This window comes from Schistocerca americana, chromosome 4 (genome assembly GCF_021461395.2).
Source record: "Schistocerca americana isolate TAMUIC-IGC-003095 chromosome 4, iqSchAmer2.1, whole genome shotgun sequence".
Taxonomy (NCBI): domain Eukaryota; kingdom Metazoa; phylum Arthropoda; class Insecta; order Orthoptera; family Acrididae; genus Schistocerca; species Schistocerca americana.
The window spans coordinates 711290442-711311760 of NC_060122.1; the positions used below are offsets into that span (position 1 = coordinate 711290442).

General features: G+C 39.5%; 1 protein-coding gene and 1 non-coding gene across 2 annotated transcripts in view; both read right to left on the reverse strand.

The window, feature by feature from the left end:
* Window positions 1-21319, reverse strand: part of LOC124613953 (hrp65 protein-like) — a 163854-nt gene that overhangs the window by 38443 nt on the left and 104092 nt on the right. The window lies entirely within an intron of this gene.
* On the reverse strand, window positions 12858-12932 carry Trnat-ugu. The gene has a single exon. It is a non-coding gene; the product is annotated as a tRNA-Thr (tRNA).

A 21319-nucleotide genomic window follows, 5' to 3' on the forward strand; every position in this document is an offset into this window, starting at 1 on the left:
AAGAGGACTGTTCTTATTCACAGTATGTGAAAGGAAAAGGGGGTATAAATAACTGAAAACATAATTGAGGTTTTACAGATTACTGTAAGAATAATTTTAAGGAAATGTCAGTAAACCAACATTTTGCAAAACAATGTGGTGTATCTATTTTGTTGTCTTAGGAACAAATGACAATGAAAGATTAAGCAGAACTGAAAGTTATGAATTAGCAGACAACCACAAATAATTTAACCTTTTTTAAATAAAGCAATGGAAATGGGAATGCCAAGTAGGAATATCAACTATACAGGATAAGATAGATTGCTACTTACTGTAAATATGACATGCTAAGTTGCAGACACATACAACTGAAAGACACTTACACATAAGCTTTTCGCCACTGCCTTCGTCGGAAAGAGAGGAAAACACACCACTTATTCACACAATCAAGCACACCTCACACACACGACTGCAGACTCCAACAGCTTGGGCCAGAATGCTATTACCACATGGAATGGGAGCAGCAATCTGGAGCGCCCAGGAAAGGGGAAGCAATAGCAGTGCATGGATGGGTGACGACAGGAGTGCTGTCTGACGAAGCGTGCAGCCAATAGGCACAGATTCAGGATTTTATGGGACAGGGAGGTGGGGAAAGATAGGCTGTAATCGTTGTACAGCTATTTATATTTGTTATGACCTTGGACGCAACATGCTTTTTTCATTGGCTGCTTCAATACTCTAACCAGCTGGATCCTCCTCTCCACCACCAGCTTTTCTGAAAGCACAAATGGGAATTATCCCTACAACACACTATCCACTCCTGGCCTCAACCTACGGTGACATTGTGTTTCCACACCCTTCACCCAACAGTTTCCACCCCCTTCGTTCCACCACCACCTCCCCACTCTAATCTCCCACCCTCTGTCAACACACCTCCCTGCCCCACAACCTGCAGATAATGTGCCTGTTGGCATTCTAGAACCTGCACACACTGCCAAACAGCACTTCTCTCTTCATACACCAATACACTGCTATCATTCGCCCCTTCCCTGCCACCACCAGATTGCTGCTTCCATTCCACACGACAGCTGCATTCTGGCTCGAACTGCTGGAGCTGGCAGTCTCTCTCTCACTTGCGTGCATGTTTTCAATGAAGACTGTGGCTGAAATGTTATGACTAAGTGTCTTAACTGTGCGTGTCTGCAACTTACAGTGTCAAGTTTTACAGTAAGTGGCAATCTACCTTTTCCTACATTGTTTATTTTTTAAATAAGGACATTTCTGTGCTTTTGTCAGCTTTGAGGTCAATTCACTTGTTTTTCAGTTGAATACATTGCCCACAAAATTTGAGATTCTGAAAGGTCTTCAGAATATGCATCTCTATGTTGGACAAAATGGCTTTACATCTGGAAAAAATGTTGCATGTAGTAGTATGCTAAATATGGGTAAAATGGTGGATTTTCCTGCAATACAAACTTTAACCTTATTTTTCCTATTACCAAAGTACGATTTATGTATGCACATTGTTCTGAAAAATAATGCTTTTGCCCTCATCCCAATTTTACAATTTGGCCGTTTTGTCATATATATCCATCCAGATGACCCAGAAGACATTCAGCTACTATTTCACACTTGACAATGTAACCAAGAATCCCTTTTGCATGAATGAAACATTGGTCTTAAGTTTTACAGGAGATGCAATATACTTAGGTGACAACCACTGCTTTATTTGTTTTAGGCACGCACTGGTTAACCCTTGTCTCAATCATAACAACAAATTAATGTGCATACATTGGATTCCTTTCTTTCCTAATCTAAATATTCCTTTGAAACCTTTTTTCAAATTTCCTTTTGGTCAGCCTTGAATAACAGCAGCATTCATCTTACACAATGCTTTCATATAATTCTGTTTTTCTTCTTTTGTGTCTATAAAGGTTGACATCTCATATACCTCTCATCGCAGATCTTCCTGTATTATTTGTCCACTTCACTGATGTCATATACACCTGCAGCTTTGGATGTCTTTGACACATATCCCCTTCAAGATAGTACAGTCACCTTTGACTTCAGCTGCGCATCTCCCAAGTACTGAAAACAACGCAGCCAATTCCTAAACCTTCACCACTTTATAAGCATTTCCATTCTGATGTCTTCTCTCTAAAAAGAGATAGTATTCCAGTTTCCACATTTGTATGAAATACTCCACAAAACCACTAAAATAAAACAATCCTACAGACAGACTCACTGCAAGACATAACAAGAAAAAACATTTTGCAGTTCCTGGCTGATATCTTTTCACCATACCCTTTGAAAAGGTGAAAATATATTAAAATAAATTATTTAAGCAATGTGTTTCTGGAAAAAAAAAGAAAGAAAGAAAGAATGGTAACCTTTAAGCTGGTTTGAACCATCATCCTCTTAAATGTGAGTCCAGTGTGCTAACCACTGCACCATCTTGCTCCCAAACTTTGAATATGCTTTGAGCAGAAGATATAATTCTACAAAACTTCCTGTACCCACTAAAATAGCCATATTCAGGAATTGTTTTGTGCTGATCTGACAATAAGACAAAATATTTGCTCTAGAATTTCTTGCTCACATGGAAGTGGACAACGAAGGGCCATGTGACAGTCTCTGGACAGGCAAAGCCCATTTCTATTTCTAAGGATATGTCGATACACAGAACTGCAGAACATGGCCAATGGAAAAAAATCCACTCCCACATCAACCAGTACCTCTTTATTCTGCAAAGGCAACTGCCTGGTGCAGGTTGATGGCATCATGCTGATACCTCACTCCCCCCCCCCCCCCCCCCTTCAGAGTAACTACTTTACTTCTACTGTGCACATGCAAGTGCACTGCCTCGCCCCCCCTCCTCAAATACCAAATGGACAATTCCTTGATGCCTCAAACCAATTTCTTCTTTTAATTAAGATGCGCTGTAAGTTCTTCCCCTTCAAATTTAATTCAGATTCACTTCCTTTGTTAATTTGCCCATCTTCAGAATTTTTCTATAATATATTTCAATGCTATCTTCCTGTCTGGATTGCCTACTGTACATATTTTACTTCTACGCAAGACCGTACTCCTGAAATTCATTCACAGGAGACTTCCAACACTTAAATTTATATCATATGTTAACAAATTCCACTTAAATCCTTTCCTTGCTATTGCCAGTCTGCATTTGATATATTCCCTATTTGCCCGCATAACAGTACCAATCTACTACTATTAGTGCTCCATTTCCTAATCTAATTCCTCCAGCCTCACCTGATCTGACTACATTCCATTAACTTTTTTTAACTATTGTTGATTTTCATTTTATCGCTCTTCATGATGCTATACCAGTCAACTGCTCTCGCAAGCCCTTTGGCATTTTATATAAAGTAAAATGTCCCCAACTAACTTCAGATTTTTATTTTTGTTTGATTTCATTCCTCTTCCTAATATCTCCTTGGCTTCCTTCATAGTTTGCACAATGCTCAGAGACAGGCTACAAACTTATTTCATTACCTTTGCAGTCATTGCTTCCCTTTCATGTCTTACAACTCATTACTCTGGAGTTTTTACATGTTATAAACAACCCTTCCCTTCCTGTATTTTATTTCTGCTATCATCAAAATTTAAATGAGTGTAGTGCAGTCCGCACTTTCAGAAGCTTTCGCAAATCCACAAATGCTAAAAATGCAGACTTACCTTTCTTCAATTTAAGATTACATGTAGTGTCAGTATTGACGCACGTGGTCAGTACTGGCTCACTTGCTCCTACATTTCTCCAGATCCAAAACTAGCCATCCTAAGGTTGGCTTCTACTCTATTTTCCATTCTTCCATGAATAATTCATATCAATATTTCAAAACTACGACTTACTAAACTGATGGTTCCGTAGTATTCACACTTTCAGCCCCTGTCTTCCTTGGTACTGGAATTATTACATTCTTCCTGAAGTATTTGGGGATTTTACCTTTCTTTGTATCTTGTACACCAAGTGAAATAATTTTGTCATGGTTGTCTGTCCCAAACACCTCAATAATTCTGAGGGAATGTTCATCACCTCCAGCGTCCTTGTTTCCACTGACTTCCGTATCTTCGAAAACTAGTCATTCGCTTTCTATTGCATTAATTTCCCACACTACAGTCCAACATTCCATAAGAGTCTCTCTAAAACTTGCATCTATCTCTGATTTCTTCAGTTTATCCACCTGGCTTCAAAATTCATCTAAACATTATAATACCAATCTGAAACCTTCCAGTGTACCCAACATCTATGTATACAACCTCCTAAAATGATTCTTAAACCAAATGTTTGTGATGATTAGATTATGCTCTGTGCCAAATTCTGCAAGGTGGCTTCCTTTCACCCACCCCACTTTCTATATTATTTTTCCTTCCCTTACTTCTACCACCAAATTCGTCACCCATCACAATGAAACCTGTCATCTCCTGTAACTATTCATCTGCGCAACTATCAGGCTTATAACCTATTACTGTTGACATTGGTGTTGTCGTTGAGTATCTCTGCTACAATAATGTGTTTAATACATTGTAGTAGCTTACTCACATTCTTATCTTATTCATTAAGAGGCCCACTCCTGCAGTACCTCTGCATGATGTGTGTTGGTAACCCTGTACTGACCTGACCAGAAGTTTTCCTCTTCCTGCCACCACCCTTCACGAATTTCCACAAATTCAACCTATCCATTTTCCTTTCTGAATTCTCTAACCTAACTAGCTGCCTATGGAATAAATCACTCCGCACAATGAGACCTGTAGAATGAGTTGTTTTTCCTGACAACGGCATCCTCCCGAGCAATTCACACACAGATCCAAATCGGGACTATATTAGCTCCGGAATATTTTACCCACGAGGATGCCATCACCATTTAACCATGCAGTAGAGTTGCATGTCCTTGGAAAAAATAACAGCTGTAATTTCTTGTCGCTTTCAGCAGTTTGTAGTACCAGTACAGAAAGACCTTTTAAGTTGATGTTGCAAGGCCAGATCAGTCAATTATCCAGATTGTTGCCTCAGCAACTACACAAAAGACTGCTGCCTTTCTTCAGGAACAACAGGTGAGTTTCACCTCTCCAAAGTTACCCACTGTTACAGTTGCGCCTATGGTAAAACCATCTGTGTTGTTGAGGCACACAAGAAAAAAATGTCAGCGAAGTCCTTGATTGATGAAAATGTATAATTTCATCATCAAATAATTCAAACCAATTTACCAGACTATGAATCCTTGTTCAGTGACAAAATTTCTTCTCCACTGCACCAACAGTAAACTCAATGTAAACCACTGACAAATTCACCACCCTCCCTCCAATGACCCACATACTAGCAGCCCCAGAACAATGTGATCAATAACTGGAAATTAATGATTTTTCTGGCACTATGCCAACAGCATGTACAGGCAAAAAAAGTCAGAAATCATTTAACACTGACTATAGCCCCGAATATTAAGCCAACAGGCAATACACCAAAAAGTCACCACAAAAGCCTAAACAATTTGTTAAACCTTTTACTATTCACTAACTTTAAAGTTTTTATTCTCACATGCTTCAGAAAAATTCAGTCTACAAGAAAAATGGAGAGTAAAAGAATTAAGCAACATGCTTTTAATGTATTTCTGTTACTATGCAACTTCCAATTTATACCTTGTTCAAACACCAGCGAAATCAACCACCAGTGAAACCAAACTAAGATATATTAAATAATGTTTTAGGCGCCTTTAAATGGGCAGAAACCCAATTAGTAAGTTATGTTCCAGACATTCAGATGATTTAATTCTGCAACTTCATCAATTTAACAGCAGCTTGAACTGAATACCTGCAGGAAAGCATAAAAATATGTTCATCACATATTAGATGCATGTATTAATTCATTACTAACAGCAAGACTAAACTTATGCCTAATGAAACCCAAGAAAAAGAAATAGGAGGAAAAATGAACAGAGCAATCATGAAACTCAAAAAACAGAAATGGAGCTAATATGTAGTAATAAGTTAGCAACATGCTACTTCAAGCACTTGTATGGGAACTTCTGTTACAAGTATATTAATTCATGCATTACTGTACATTAAGTACAGTAACAGAAACAGCATACCATCCACAGTGATGGAGGTTATTAAACTGGTATATAGAGTGTCAGCTCATAGTGACCTTTCCAAATGTCTCCATGGTTGAACACAAAACCTGACATTTGGACCCACACACTAAATACAGGAATTTTACACAGTTATGCATCTTGGTGTTTGATATGCTGTAATAACTTAATGGTACTAGCACAATTTTATAGCACTCAAGAGCCAACACACTTCACTTCAAGCCTTCCAGCAAATGAATCGATTTAGAATTGTGAAATTCCAGCGTGCAGCAGAAGAAATGACTAAAGAAGCAAGAGGCAGGAAAAGAAGGAAATGTCTAAGCTTGTAGAATAATCAAGGAAAGGATACAGACAATGTTGATTATGAGCTTGGCTGTTTCTAAGCACTATTATGTAAACTTTGAACTTCCTCAAAATGACTTTTTTTAAAAAAAATATTTGACCCATTACCTCAGAAATCATTACAGATTTCTCTACCAGATTTTAAACTTTGTTACCTCTTGGCACACTGTACCTAAATAAATCTACCTCCACCAATTTCTTAATTACAGGTGGAAACAGTTGAGTTTTTAAAGAAAAAATTTAACACAATTTAAGAAAATTAATTATGTCTAAGTTCTGAATATGCTTCACTAATCGGAAAGGAGTTGTACGTTTCCTAAAATTTCAGGTCTATCAAAATTTCTGAGATAATGTGTCATCAACATTGCAATTTTAACATTCACGTTTAGGGCATACTTACTCCCCTTAACATTACTGCTCATACGTGACAGGACAAAATGTTGTTTAGCAGACGTGCCAAAGAGCTACTATGAAGGAAGACACACGTAACTACTCTACCATCAAGTGCCACATTCCAGGCTGTATTCTAGACTGTTCTGGTTGACAGTCCAATGCACCCACAGTATTACAATGAGTATATTTGACAGGTGTGAAAGTTAATCTTGTATGTATGTATTTAATGGGTGTGGAAGCATTTATTGACACATGAAAGAAAGCTGAAGAACTCTAAATACAGGATGATTATAATTAAGGTTAAACTTTCAAAATGCTGTAGAAGTAACACCGCTGGCCAGAATGACATCAAACTGCAACGGGATATTATCAGGGAAGAGGGAAACTGTATGGCAGAAGAAAAAAAAAAAAGTGTACAAATCTATCAATAGATGGCACTGTATGTGTCAGAATACGTAAATGAAAACACCTATCATGCACAAGACCCATTGAAGTTTGTATAAACATGCCGGGTATACGGCTTTTCCTCCTTTCCCATCTGCAAAATTCGCCATGACTGTCTCAATGCAGGATCGTGCTCTGCTTGTAAATCTGTATTACAAGAATGATTACTGTGCACACGTCGCTCTCCGGAAGTTCCCGACACTTAAGGATTTGAAAAAAGGCATTGGCCCGATGACTGCCGTGGGTCTGGAGAAAATGGTTCAGAAATTTGAAAAGATGGGTCCTTTTGGTGTGCCACCTGGTAGGGGACGGAACAAATTGATTTGACATCAGTGACATCAGCGGCAGCAGTGGCCACAGCATTGCAGGAGGAGACAAGTGTTGGTGTGCAAACGTGTAAGGCACGGAGAATTGCCCGAACACTGGACATACCCGTGAGCAAAGTGCATAAAATCCTATGAAACATCCTTCTATGCCCTATCCATTCAAAATTACCCATGTGCATGAGTTGCTTCCTGTTGACCTCCCAGCAGGAGAGACCTTTGCTTTAGAATTTCTTCTTCACATGGAAGCAGACAAGGATTGGCTGTGGAAGATTTTGTGGAGAAACTAAGCCCACCATTTGACACGGTAAGTCAATACACAATAAACATAACTGTCAAATACTGGCAACGGAAAATCCACATGCAAATCAACCGGTATCACTTCATCCTGAAAATGTTACTGTGTGGTGTGGGTTTGCGGCATCATATATCACACAGCCATATTTTTTCGAAAAGACAGGTGCTTCCGGTACTGTTAGCTGTACAGTCCCTGGTAAACACTAAAAGTGTCTTGTGCAACGATGTCACTCCAGCTCTCCAACAGTGTGGATGGGATCATTTTTATGCAAGATGGCGCACCTTCGTACATTGCAAATCCAGTTAAGCAGCTAGTGAAGTGCCATTTCGGAAATGCTAGAATTATCAGCTGCCGTATCCCTACAGCCTGGCTGTCCCGAACACCTGATCTTAATCCGTGTGACTTCTGACTGTGGGGCTATATGAAAGATGTGTTCAGTGTTCTGATTGCAAACTTAGCAGCATGGAAGGCACACACTGCGCAACAATTACAAATGTGACCCCAGAAACACTTTGATCACTTGTGGAACATGCCGTTTCTCGATTTCAACTTGTTGCAGAAAATGGTGGACAGCATATTGAACACGTTTTGCACCAGTCACTTGGAAATTAATAATCCGACTTGTACACTTCAGGCATTGCTCTATGACTCATTTGTCATTTGTAGTCAACCACTATTAAATTATGATGCTTAAAGCGCCATCTCTTGCTACATTTTGTAACTATTTTTCTTCTGCCATATGTTTTCCTTATCTTCAATAATATTTCATTGCAATTTCACGTCATTCTGACCAGGGGTGTTATTTCTACAGCAGTTTGAAAGTTTAACTTTAATTATAATCACCCTGTACATTTTATAAAAGTGACAAATACATAAAAGCTACAAGGTAAATTAAGATAAGCTAATCTTGAAACAAGTCAAGGAAAGTAAACTTAAAAATATATTGCTGTATGCTCTGTTTTCTCATGTGAATTAATTCACTACCAATGCTCATTCACCATTAGCATGGAAAAAAATTATAGGCAAACTTTTGTCTTAGCACATAGTAAAATATTACAAAGAACATAACTGGCCAGTACTTGCTTCCAACAGTATTGTTGTAGAAGACACTTAACCATTCATAGCTAATACTCACATAAGGTGGGTTATTTTCTCTTTGAGCTAACTGACCTCTTGGTTAACCTTTCCCAACTCAATTCCCCCCCTTTTCCCTTCTCCAGATTAAGGAAATTTAGCCTCTTTGCCAACTATTCTGTCTACTTTTAATAGCATTTTTCCAAACAAATACCATTCAGAAATCAGAAAAAAGCTTCTGTAAGTGGAAACTGTAATGGTGGAGTTGTCCAAATTAGTACATATGCATGATATTTCATGTTCTTGTCCAAATTAGTACATATGCATGATATTTCATGTTCTATCAGCTTTAACCACGAGGTCAAAAATTTCCATCTTTATTAAAACACTGTATGGTTTATTAGTAATTAGCTGAGAGTAGTGGCAAGTGTTATAATGCCAGAAGTGGCATTTACAAACACACTGTATGACTGAACATCTCCACCGGAAGTACTTCTCAGACCACGCATCCACAAGTAAAGCTCCCAACCTTACAGATATGTTCTGTTTGAATATGCCAAATTCTACATTGATATAACAGTTTAAACACAGGAGGAAGAAGCCAAGTATGCAGTAAATTAAAATGTCAGTTAAGCACATGCTCATACCTATTGTTAACTTATGCGAAGCAGGAATACCAGGGAAGCACTAAATTATAATCGTTCTTGTAGGCCCAATAAATGGGGCCTACAATTATAATGTACAATACTTTGTCAGGTACTGACTAGGAAGGCAGTGACTCATTGAGAGGCAAAGAGAGGGATCCCTGCCATGCTGGTGCCCATAACACACAGAAGGAAAGGAACATGTAGTATTATTATTTAGAATATGAACTACACTTTTTGATCTGCAGAACAGTGGAAATTAGTGTGGTGGAGTGATGAGTCACAGTGCATATGGCATAAGTGAACATGTGGTTGCCTAGCAAACATAATGCAACAGTCAATTGAGACTAAGTCCAGGGATGGGGTGATATTGTGAACTGCTTTTACCTCATTAGGTCAAGTGCCATTGGGTTTGGTCAATAGCAAAAAGAGTGCGAGTACAAATTTTTTTGAAATAAACATCCTTCAAATACAATGGCAACATTTTTGAAACAGATCTCTCCTGTTTCATCTTAAGAGGAATGGTTATTCCAGAGAATTGCTTTACATCTTTTCTACATCAGGATGAAAATTCTTCCACCTCAGGATATTTCCATCACAGTTTCCAAGTAAACAAAAATTATGGTTGAATTCTCACAATCTTAAGACCTATTGTCCTCAACATGCAAAGATCTGAATTGCAACTAGCTTTATGAACATTAAAAATTAATTACTACATACAATCTGTGTTAACCTACGACAGTAATAAAACAAAAAATTCATCTTTAATGATAAGCCACAGAAGACATCAGTTTCTACTAGGCCATTCTAATTCACCTTTCAATGTACTCTTATACAAAAGGTTAACTGAATTTATCTCACACCTGACTGTCCAGATATAGCTGCAGCATTATATTTGACCATGTAACACCTTACTCTTCCACCCTGCTGCAAAACATGGATTTGCTTAAATGCTCAGAAATATATTGTTTCCACTTTGTATTAAAAATGGATCTAAACTCTTTGTGACCATCACAGCCTGTTGCACATAAAAGCTGTTTGGCCTTAATGCCACAGGTGGCTATAAAATATGGTGAACTGTTCAACTTCAGGGAGCCTAGTTGAATTAACTACCTTACAACTTTTATCAGTTTTCGAGAGGAGAGGGAGGATTGTCACTGGTTTGATTCATACCACAAATCTTACTCTCCTGTGCCAATTCCACCTCAAGAGTACGCCTCAAGTTTACGTTCCAATCCCCGTCCTCTGCAATGTTTTTGACCATCGCAGATCAATTTACTACTGTGAAAATTTTTGCATGGTGCCTTAACTGTGTCTTCTAGTTACAATGTTCCACATATTTGTTTCCTCATTTTAAGAAGAAACTCATTTCATATCTTAACACCCCACTGCATTGTCAGAATCATTCTGGAGCACCACATCAAATGTTTCAATTCATTTTCTGGCTTTTCCAGTCCACAACTCACTTCAGTGCAATGTTGTGCTCCAGATGCACATTCTCCTGATTTATTTTCTTCAAAGCAAGCCCAGCATATCTCTTAGTGGGGAACACCCACCTTTCGTGCACTGTAGTGGTGTGCAACTAGGCAGGTTGTGCTTTCTGTGCACAAAGGGACAGAATACTTTGCAGCACTGCCTATTAGCTTTCCATCTGTGTTGTTTCAGCTGTTTACTACAATGGTAACTGACAACACTGGGTTGAGTCCCACATTTGGCTATGTTTCTGCTCCTGACCCTGCCTTTATAAATCTACACTCAAAACTACTACTCTTGCTTCTTAACATAACACATGCTGTATTTACTTTGTGACACTCATCATGAACACTACTGTAAATCTCTTCACCAAACATACATTAACGGAAATTGTTCTACACACAAACGAAGTGCACACTGCAGTCAGATGTGGTAATATGACATCAGTTAGAGCAGCAGGTCATAATTGCCCAACAACAAAACATCACCCCACCACCTGCTTCTTTCCTGCACATTTCTATAGTCTGCATCTCATATCCTCTTTGCTTCTCCATCACACTTTACTTTGTCCCCAATATAGCAGAATTCTTGCACTGCCTACTACTTGGTCCCCATTTTTGGTATTAAGACTACCACTAACTTCTGCTATTATTAATTACTTCTATCTTTCTTTAAAATTAATCCAATTTATATTCTGGGCACAGTTGATGCATTCAACATACCTTCTTGGAACTCTCAATTTTGCCAAGCATAACAATATCAGCAGGATTTTTTTCATTGATGTCTTTTAACCCTGAATTTTAGTCCCGCCAACACTCCTTGTCTTGGATTCTGCAATCTACACACTGAACATTAGGGAATAAAGAATATGTCTCTGCCTTATGTCCTCTTATTACAAGCACTTCATTTTGTTTTCCATTCTCACTGTTTCTGCAACACACACCTTACAATTTAAACTTTCAAACAATTTTTACAGCTCAACAGATCTTATGACAGTGCATTTAGTCCATTATCAACCAAAATCGGTAGTGCCTCTCTGGTGCTGTTATGTTACCTTTCCTAAGACAAAATTATTTTCTTTTCCATTCTTCTGTATTATTATTGTTGTTGACTTGTGAGCTGTCTAGTTGATTGTGTGACAGATCTGTCACTTGTCTGTCTTTGATATCTTCCGCATTGTGTGGATAATATTCGTGCGGAAGCTTAATGGTAAGTCCCCGATCTCAAAGATTCTTCAAGCAAACTTTAATAACTCTTTAATTGTCCCTAGCCACAATAATTTTAAAAATTCCGAACGAATACGACCTATTCCTTCTGCCTCATTTGATTGCAAGCCTTCCAAATCCTTTCAAATACTCCGAATGCTGGTATCCTCCCCATCCCCCACCCCCAAAAAAACCACTTCCTCCTGCAATTTCACAACATAATTCCTTGCGTGTTCTTTGTGTTTACATCCTTAAAATTTCACATTGTTAGTTTTTTTAGTATAAGTGTAGACAATGTGACCATAAATTACATATTTATGTTAGTAATGGAATTCTGGGTATTGGTTTGCAGTAGTCTGATCATTAATATCTGTGAGTTTCTAATTTCCATCAATTTTGGCCACGTAACACAAATACTGAACTTATATGGATATGGTGTCAGTTTTCCTCTGACACGTCTGAAAGAACAGACACCATTGATGACCTGCAGTGGTCTAGAATGAAGTAAGAATTATATATTAATATCTTCAGCTGCTGACGGGCATTGATATATATCAACGGGGACAGGTGAAAATGTGTGCCCCGACCGGGACTTGAACCCAGGATCTCCTACTTACATGGCAGATGCTCTATCCACCTGAGCCACCGAGGGCACAGGGGATAGTGCGACTGCAGGGACATCTAGCGCACACCTCAGTGGCTCAGATGGATAGAGCATCTCCCACGTAAGCAGGAGATCCCAGGTTCGAGTCCCAGTCGGGGCACACACTTTCACCTGTCCCCGTTGATATATATCAACGCCTGTCAGCAGCTGAAGGTATTAATATACAATTCTAATAATACTGAAGGTATTAATATATAATTCTAATAATACTGAATGTAACCATAAATATGCCAGCATCCACTATATGATGTACAGAGACTGCCTGCTTGGAAGAATATGACCAGGACAGAACACTTTCTGAGCATAACTGATCTATCACCGCCACATTACTGACAATAGGGAATGCTACTTACCCAACTGTTTAACAGGAACTGAAGTAGTGACAAAAAATTGAAAACAATTTCACCTCCTAGTCTCTGGAATTTTCCTAAAAATTGCTTCAACATGAAAACGATCAGAAATGATGAATTTGGTACATATTTAGATAAGCGCAGAAAAAAAACACACACACACACACACACACACACACACACACACACACACACACAAACACACACACACACAGAGAGAGAGAGAGAGAGAGAGAGAGAGAGAGAGAGAGAGAGAGAGAGAGAGAGAGAGAGAGGGAGGGGGGGGGGCACCAGTAATGGACGAGGTTGTTCAGGATCAAGTTCCTGATCTGCAGTGAAACAGATGTGCTATCACAGGTAAGTATACAAAATAAGCTGTAAAACAAGTACCCACATCACAGTTATTTCCACAGGTATTCATTCTTCTCAGGACGTCTTCAGTTTTACATACCAATTTATTTTAATTCAGTTCTGCCTGATACAGATGAAAAATAGTAATTACTGATAATTGAAAAATAGTAATTACTGATAATTGAAAAAATAATTGATAATTTTATAAAATCTTGGCACAGGCCAATCAAAACAATTTGCTGTTATTGTATTGGTCACCAACTTGTTCAAACTTGTCTGCAATTGTGGAGGGAGGACAAAAATAATCCACTGAACAGAATATGCATCAACAGACACCCAACAAAAAGAAAATAACTTTTCTACATACTAGTCTGCCGCGAAACATCTCTTATTTGAAAAGTGGTGGTATATCCTTCATACTTCAATTTTATCTTGGTTTCCCAACAATTTAAGGAAATAACTGTTTGTCCCTGGTTTTGCTAATGATACATTACTGCAAACATTTCTCAGTACCTTGCATGAAATTACAGACGTGTGATGCAGCACAATGAATAAGAAATGGATACAACAAGGCTCGTGTGAAAAAGCACTTGCACCATCACATATAATTTAATCTGTTGTGATACTATCAAAATAGCTTACCTACAAAAATACTAGCATTTTATGCGTTGCCATAGGGCCTCCAAGTGCCACAATAGTCAGTAGCATATTAAACCCTTAATATGAAACCCAGAGTTCTCATTTTTGTTATTCTGAGAAACTTAAAAGCCCAGTTTACTCGGGCAACTTAAGAAGACACCTTTGAAAAAATAAAATCCTGCTTATATCCATTTCGGAACCAACAGTTACTTTTTTGGCTGCTGGAGAACATCTGGTACTACATTTGAAGTCTGGCTGTCATCTGACAATTTAGCAGCTCAGAAAGTGAAGAAAAATGTGATGTCACTTTATTAGACATGTGATAACAGTTCATCTGCTGAGTGGCAAGTGTGGTATAAAATCACTACGTTCATTGTGCTCCAGCCAGCTTCTCCAAGATATATGTTCACAGGAACTACTGTGAAATACATAGTTAAGACTCCATAGCTACACAGAGACTACAAAAGACAAGTTCCAGGATACTTTCTTCTAAACTCCAGTGCAAGAGTATACTCGGGATTTTATTACTGGTGATCTTCAAAAGTGTTTCACTCATTATTTAGAAATTTAAAATTCATCTAAATACATGGTTAGACTTCAGAGCTATAGAGAAACTAAAAAAGATGACGAAGTATCAAGATATATTAGTCAATGTCCATTGCAGTCTACTTGGGGTTTCATTCTTCGCAATTTTTGAACTCATTATTTTGAGCTTTAAATGCCATCTTTGTACATATATATGTTATTTTGTTCATTAGAGGATGCTTTCCCTTAATAAGAAAATTATTTTTGGAACATAATTTGGAAAAAATCTTTAAGGGGTTGAATGAGAAAGTGATTAGCATCCTCAAGTTTTTCAATACAGAAATCAATTCAAAACCACACAATACTTAGTGGAATGCAATGAAGTTACAAAAAAATCGTGCATACGGTAACTGTGTACTTGACTGCGAGTTAAATCCAGGTATAAGCTACCTGTTCAACTCTACCTGATAAATGGACGTAAGAGGAATTTTGAATTACAACCATACCTGTAACATCAGTAGATTGCTATATGTGTGGAAGGGCATGAGTCCTGTTCCACCCCACATCCGATTTACACAGTGCTAAAAAGTGAGAATGTGTCCATGCAACACTGTAAATTGGCCATGAGCTGCAACTCTACTTCCTCTCTCAGGTGCAGAAACTGAGTATTCCTTTATCTTAAAGCAACCATGCCACTCTCTCTCTCTCTCTTTCTCTCTCTCTGTGTGTGTGTGTGTGTGTGTGTGTGTGTGGTTTTTTCTTTAAGTGTACAACTGTCAAATCTGAAAACACATTTTAAACTGTCACAAGGCTATCAGATGTGCAAAAGGATATGAGTATACTTTCAACTACTGATACTTTATTAAAATGACTAACAGACATTTCAGCAAGTCAAATGGTAGGGTGCTAGCCATAACATAACCCTTCTTTACCAGATGTCACATACACTTCCTGGGATGCGCAGTCTTGTCAGAAGTGGCTGTTATTTGTTGCACAGCTCTAAAGTTTTTCCTTTTTAGATAAAAATGTGAAAATCACTGTATTGTTCAACATGTCTTCTTTCAGATACAGACCTTATCCAGCAACTTTGCAGAAATCACTTGGTTCAAAACATTATATCCCAACTACATTGTCTCAGCACAGCTTGATTGTAAATTTGCTATATTTTCTGTCTGTAAAATGCTGTGAAATTATGTAACCAACAATTATGAAAGGCAGTGTAATAACTGGATACTCTTCATTTGTTGCACACACCACAGTGTGTACAAAATTTGGGGAACAATTTTTTTAAGGCTGAAGGTGAGACACATCTTACCCCAGTCCTGAAATTGGAAAGTTAATAAATCCAAAGACGCATTTAGGAGGTCTGTTCAAAAAATTCCACAACTTCATCCACAAATTTTTTAAACACTTACCTTTTACTTATTGAGCATTGTTTCTTTGAAATACCTCATCTGCAGCTGATACATCACTCCCAACAAACACTGTTCCCACTTCCCACAACAGTCTTTGTACAACTCTTGTTGGATCTCACGAAGCGCCATCTGTGAATTTTATCTCTTGTATCGTTGCAAATCTTCGTCCTCTGTACGGGGATTTCAACTTCGGAAATAAAAAGGAAACTATCGGCATGGCTTTGACATTTGACCTGACCTAACAATCTTTTTTTTGGTCATGGAGAACCTGAGAACCTTTCCTGAGACACTGAAGACTGAACCTTGGTCTAAACACCCTCACCAGACTCAAGTCTAATCACCAGTTATGACTTTCTCATAGGTGTAATCCAAAAGCTCTTCACCGACTGCAAGGTGAATGTATCTGGTCTCTAAGTCATGAGCCATGGGACAAACTTGGCAGCAACACAATGCAGTCCAGGATTTCACGACGTGATCCTACTGAAATGTTACATTGTTCTGCAATCTCTTGGACACTCAATCTTCAACTGGCACTCACAGCTTTGTTGACGTTCCTGACAAGTGTCGTCAGTTGACATCGAAGAGCATCCTGAACGAGGGTCACCTAGTGCCCTCTGCCCATTTTTAAATTGTGTGAACCATTCGCAACACTTCCTGCATAATCTGATGTGTCTGTAGATGTTTCCTTCAGTTTCGCAGAAAATTTAATGCAGATGCGTTGCTCCTCTAACTCGACCATCTCGAAATTCACAAACTGTGCGACACAGCGTTCTGCTCCGTACAGCAGTTAATAATAGCTAACATACGACGGTAATCCCAAAAGCAAGGTCTCCAATTTTTTTGTAATTACATAGACCTGTTTACTTCTACAATGGTTATAAATATATACTAAGATGGTATCTGTTCTTTCGGACATGTCCGAAAGAACAGATACTATCCGTGACCAAGCAGCTCGTTAGAATGAAATGAACACCCTTAGCTGCTTACAGGCGTTGACATACGCTAACGGGGACAGATGAAAATGTGTGCCCCGACCGGGACTCGAACCTGGGATCTCCTACTTACATGGCAGACGCTCTACCCATCTGAGCCACCGAGGACACTGCAGGAATCGGTAACGCGCCACAAGTAATGAATATAACGGACGGGGGCACTACGAATGTACTGCGGGACAATACGTTGAGAATGTGGGTTTCGCAGGAGGCGTGCCAGAGATAAATCCCTGCAGTCGCACTATCCTCTGTGTCCTCGGTGGCTCAGATGGATAGAGTGTCTGCCATGTAAGCAGGAGATCCCGGGTTCGAGTCCCCGGTCGGGGGGGCACATTTTCATCTGTCCCCACTGACATGTCAATGCCTGTAAGCAGCTAAGGGTGTTCATTTCATTGTAATTTCTACAATGGCTTACATCAGTTTACAGCTTGAAAATTTAGCTAGTTTTCGACATAATCACAATTTCTGTCAATGCATTTTTGTAGACGCCATGGCAGTTTTTGTATGCCCATGTCATACCAGCTCGTCGCCATGTTGTTCAGAAAGTTATGAACCTCTTCTTCCACCTCGTCATCTGAGCTGAATCGCTTTCCAGCCGAATGTTCTTTTAACCTAGGGAACAGGTGAGAGTCACTGGGAACTAAGTCAGGTGGGTGGGCAATTATGTTCCACAAATTGTTGCAGGAGAGCAACGGTTTGCCAAGCGATGTGTGGGCGAGCGTTATCATGGAGAATGTGTACGCCCTTGCTCAACATTCCTTTTCTCCGGTTCTGAATTGCCCATTTGAATTTTTTTACAGTCTCACAGTACCTATCAGTGTTAACTGTGGTCCCAGCGATTCAGCTCCGACAAGGTGAAAGAAGAGGTTCATAATTTTCTAAACAGCATGGTGGTGAGCTGGAATGACATGGACATACAAAAACTGCCACAGCATCTACAAAACTGCAGCGACAGCAATGGTGGGTATTTTGAAAAATAGCTAAATGTTCAAGGTGTAAACTGATGTAAACGATTGTAGAATAAACAGCTCTATGTACTTTTGGGATTACCCTCATACATACAACCATGAAACTTCTGGCAGTTATGTAGGGATTGCAACCACCATTTCGCTCGAACACAACATTGGCACAAAATTATGAATGTTCTGTAGTTTTTTGAACAGACCACGTATTTTGCCGGACGATAATAGTGGAAACTGTTAATCAAGACAGGGCCTTTATTTTTAATGGAAAGATGTACTTATTTTAACTGCATTAGGAAAAACCATTAGAATGATAAACACCAAAAGAAATAATGATATTTTTTTTTCTTTTTGCAGCTGCTGTGGAACAAAAAGGGAGGGAGGGGGAAAGCCCCAAGATGCTGCCAAGGAGCAAGATCACTTTTTTCCCTCCTTGCAGGTAAGTGGGGTTGGCGTACAACTGTATGTAAATCAACAAAATTGGCAGTGGTTTGCAAAAATCCTGTTTAAACCTTAATGAGCCGTGTAAGATGCATGTAGCATAATCACATTGGAGGGGCAGAAGACCAGCAGAACCCATTCCCAATAAGCTGCAATAAATTGATTTTTAAATATTTGGCACAGAATGTATGCAAAGCAGGCTACTCACAGTTACAGCCTTTCCTTAGAACATTGCATGATGGTATAATTGCATGATGGTGTAATGTCTCGTCCTTGCAATACATTTCATTTCAGACTAAAACTTTACAAGACATGAACATAACACTTAATCTGAATCACAGCTGTTTTCTTGACCTGTATATTTTGGTACTTGGACAATAAATTCAGTCATAAAGTGATTAGCACCATTTAGTTTACAAATGTCAAACTATTTTTCTTAAACACAAAGACTTACCACTGTCTTTTGAAATCTTCCAGCAAACGATTTATCCCTAGTAAGTCAAATGGCCATATCAATCTAACTACAGCTGCACAACCTCTTCAGCAGATTGTTTTATCTGCAAAGTTGTCAGCACAAGTAAGCCAAAGCCAAATTGGATATAAGGGAGGGAGGGAGGCACTAAGCATCTTCACTATCTATTACTTCAATGATCTGTATACTTTTTGCCACTGGGAAACGTGATTGATCAATTGGATATGAATCTGACACGTGGTTTTTAAGGACCCCAACTGGAATGCACTGTTTCCAACAACTCTGAGCTATCAAATATTTAAAACTCTTATGAAGAAAGAGTCACCATTCCTATGCGGCTCTTCACAGAGGTCCAACTGCCTCTGGATATAGTTCAGTACTAAAACACAGGTTTCTTGCCTTCCAAGCAAACAGAATAGTGGTTTGCCATTCTCTTATTTCAGGATGGCCGAACCCTAGTTGTCTTTCTCCTTCTCTGGTGCTGGCAGCTTGGTGGTGATCAGCCAGGCCGACCTATCATACTGCTTGCACGAGTGGATGCACAAATGGGTAAGTTATGCAACCAGCTGTTGAGCAGCTGGCAACTTGGCTGTTTACACAGCAGGCTTCACAGCTGCATACTTCCGACGTGGCAGGTTTGTGACCACGCTCATCACACATTAACATCAGGAGCAGCGTGACTATATTATTATTGTTGTTTACATTTTGCACAGCATCAGCATGGTTTGTGCTGGGTACCAGGTATGTTGCCGTCAGTGGCCCCAGTGTGGCTGCTGTCACCCTCTTCCATAAAGCAGATGTCTCGCCTCGTCTTCTGGCATGTGCGCACATTGCTGCTTGAGGAGATCAAGTGGGCTGTCCTGTCCATCTGGACTTTTAGTGTGTTCTTTGTGCCACGTGCACAGCTTCTGTGAATTTATGTTCCCACAGCTGCTACGTGGTGCTGGTGGTGGTGGCAGCCGCAGCTCGTTAGTCGTGGTGTCTCCTGCCGGGCTCTAACTCTTCTGCACTGCTGAAATCGCACACCATTCTAGGGCATGGATGGCAGTGGAAGCAAGTTACTTTCTGTCTGACTGGTGCCCTACAGAGTGTCCTAATTTGGCGAGCTAAAACAGCTGCAATTTCTTGCAGCCACAATCACTTACCACATGATTCCCATCATAGTTCAAACACTTCAGTTGCTCTTCTCCAGGGAATGGGCATTGTAGCTCAGAGCACTGGATTTGAGAATTGACTTTGGAAGCACTAAGATGGCCCTCAGCTTCAGGTTCTCCACCTTGACTGCTGTATTCATCAGTGTGAGCTGGAACAGCTTCTGGTATTCAGTGTTATCTGTTATGCCAGGAGACGGCATCCATGTCCATAATTGGGGATTTTATGTGCATAACATGGATGCTTCTGACCAGAGGTCTTCGAGTACTTTGATAATCAGACTGCTCTGACCACAGTAAACCACAAAAGACAGCCTTCCTTACTTTGCCCAGGAGTATTAGGTGGATGTAGTATGGTCATTGGCATATGACTGCTTCGCTCATCACTGTCTTAATATAGGCCAAGGCCTTTCCCTCCAGCTTTCACAGTGAAATCTGTCTTGACCCACTGTGTGATGAGCTCCAGCAATCATCTGCAGTCATCTTCATCCTCAGAGATAACAGGTGGTCATCTTGGCTGCTCCTACTTCACAGAGTGTGAACTGAGGGTGCTACAGCAGACTCTTCTAATGCGGCGGCCAGCCTGTCAGTGATTTCTTCCACCTTTGTTGATGCACTGCAGCTCGGCGTGACTGACTATCCACAGCAGATAAAGGTCAATTTGCTTGGATGGCTACAAGAGCAGACAATAACATGACAATTAATCTACGTCCCTTATTTGTGTGTGGAACGTTTCCTCTTCCCACTGGCTATCAAGGTAAAGTTATGGTAGCATGTATTTTGTCCCATCACGTCAACTCAATTCAGGTCGCATGATCTCAACTTGCAAGGCTGTCCTCAGCTGTTTTATACAGGAAATGCATACACACAACATGGGAGCATATTTAAGTCGATGCTGGAATCAAAATTTGTACGAAAATGACATTTATCGGACGCATATGGTTTGAAGTGTGCAGGGATAGCCTTTATATTTGAGGAGGAATACAGAGATGCAAAGTAATGCAAAAAAACAATGATGTCACTACATGGTAAAGTGCGGGCGCGCATGCACCTCTAGGAGTGTGAATATTATGAGTAT